The sequence below is a fragment of the Monodelphis domestica genome, chromosome 5 (assembly GCF_027887165.1).
Source record: "Monodelphis domestica isolate mMonDom1 chromosome 5, mMonDom1.pri, whole genome shotgun sequence".
Taxonomy (NCBI): Eukaryota; Metazoa; Chordata; class Mammalia; order Didelphimorphia; family Didelphidae; genus Monodelphis; species Monodelphis domestica.
This window is the reverse complement of record NC_077231.1, coordinates 194,749,720-194,752,248: the sequence shown is the minus strand read 5'-3', so window position 1 is coordinate 194,752,248 and position 2,529 is coordinate 194,749,720.

The following is a 2,529-nucleotide window of genomic DNA, read 5'->3' as shown; positions in this document are numbered from 1 at the left end:
GATTCATTGAATGGTGGCTTCAGGGACTTGCTTGAAAGTAGGGCAGGTGGCCTAGAAGACACTGTTATGATCTTGACTCTTGACCTCAGTCTGGGGCTAGTGCCATACAAAGAGAAGTTAGGATGGAGCTGGTAGCTGTGGTGTCCTTTGTTTGGCACACGGCACCTCCTGCCTCCCCCTCAGGCTGCCTTGCCCTGAAGGTGTTAGCCTTTTGATGTGGTGGATAAAGCCAACTTGCAGCTATCTGAACCTGGATTCGAATTCTGCTTCTAATATTTACTGGCTCAGTAATTGGGCTCAGTAATTCCCTAAGAATATAAATTGAAGAGGAGTCGAATACTTGATTTTGGCAGACGGAAGGTACTCATTCAGGCATTCTTTGTATTATGGAAGTTACATATCCAGAACCAAACCGTATGTTTTCTTGAATGGTTTTCTTTATTTTCCTCAAACTCATCTAGAAGGGGCATCATACCACATTTAGGGTCCAGAAAACAGGGTTTCAAATTCTGCCTCTGACACGGTCTGACTCTCAACTTAACCTTTCAGTATCCCCAGGAAACCCTCTGAGCCTGTGTGGAATAGGTGCTTGCCTGCTTCCATTGGTAGAGAAGTTTCATTAGTGGAGTTCTCTATACCAATTAAATCATTAGCAGGACCAAAACTCACACACACATACACACACACACACACACACACACACACACACACACACACACATTTATACTCCAACCTGCCCACTTTCAAATGTATTACATGCCATTTCTATCAGAAGTTGGCACATACTTGCCACCTGCTTTTATGCCTACCAGCCAAGAATGTTTTTTACATTTTAAATATTTTTAAAAACCCTACATTTTAAAATGTAAAAAGCATTCATAGGCTGAACTATACAAATGAACTTTAGGGCCATAGTTTGTTAACCCTTACATTAGAGTAATCTACCTCGATTTCACTATTCCTGTACTGCTAGACATTTAGAGTTGTAATATGAGGGCAGGGAGAGAATGGAGTCTTCCCTCCCTGCTGGGTCAGGACCAGAGAGAGGTAAAGATGGAGTTGAGTCAAGGAGAGAGAAAGGGGATGGATTGTCTTCCTTCTCAGCTCTCCCTGGCTAACCCCACTCTGACTGCCTTCAACAACTTTAACTTCCGTTCCCTCAGAGACTTGGCTGATTTCGCTTGACACAGACAACTTCTCCCTCTCTGGGGAGAGGAATGTAACTTCCCTCCCTCCAACTCCAAGGCTTTCTTCCTAAATATTATAGTCAGTCTCTTGCTCTTATGAAACAGTTAATTTCTAAGGGAACAACGATAAAGGATAGGGCAGATGAATTTAGGAATGAGGCAACAGGAAAGAGGTAGCAAGGAGTCCCTAAAATAACTGAACCCCTTCTCCCAAAGTCTGGCTGGTCAGGCTTTGCTGACCTGACCCCTTGGGGTCAGTTGAGATGAAGCCCTGACTTTCTGGCTGTCTTGGCTACTATATCAAGTTCAGGACTTCAGGGGATTTTGGAGGAATCTTCTAATAGTGAATGGCTTTTGGTAAGGCTGTCTTCTTGGAGTACTGGGTCAGTAGTCATAGGAAAATGGTACAGGATTAGAGAACTGCTCAGATCAACCTTCTTGATAGGCTTCCCACAGAGAAGGTTCTCTCCAACTGTCCAGATCAGCTTATTTTCTCTCCTTCCTTCAGAATTCTCTTTCCTTCCTGCCCTTCCCCCATTCTAGCAGAATCCTCCAGTCTTCCAAGTCTGCTTTTCTCTTCACCGCTTACAAATCTTCTCTTACAGAGTGCTTCTATGTGTTTCTTTTCAATTACATTATAATTGAAAAATATAACTATGATTAAATATAATTTTATTATATATAAGATTACAATTAATATATAATTATAATTAAATATAATCATATTGTGGCATTATAGGTCACATATAATTATATTCCACATAATGAATATAATTACAATTAAATATAATATAATCATCTATAAAAACTTTGAACAGATAACTTTCTTTTGTTCTTAGAAATGCTTTCAGGGTCTACTCCAAACAATGGAATTAGTGGCTTGAAGAGTATAATTATTTTGGTTCTGATTCCTATAAACTACCAGAGTTCCTTCCAAATTATTTACTAATTTGCAATTCTACCACCAATGAATGAGTTTAACTGTTTCTACACAAATTCATCGGCCTTGCTTTTCTTTGTTTTTAATTTTTTTTGACAACTTGATAAGTGTAAAGTAGTACCTCAAAACTATTTTAATTTGTATTCCTTTGATTATTAATAAGGCTGAATATTTTTTCAAACTATTTTTAACAATCATTTTTTTCTTTTTTGAAAATATTCTGTTCAGAATCCTTGGTCATATATATAATGCAGACTGGGAATTATTTTTAGTGCATCCTTGTATATTTTGGGTGTCAAGTTCATTACAATCACATATTTTTAACATCCCTTTTCCCATTGTCTCCATTTATATCTCAATCTAATTTTTTTACCTAATAGATTTTGTCTTCAAAAGAATTTC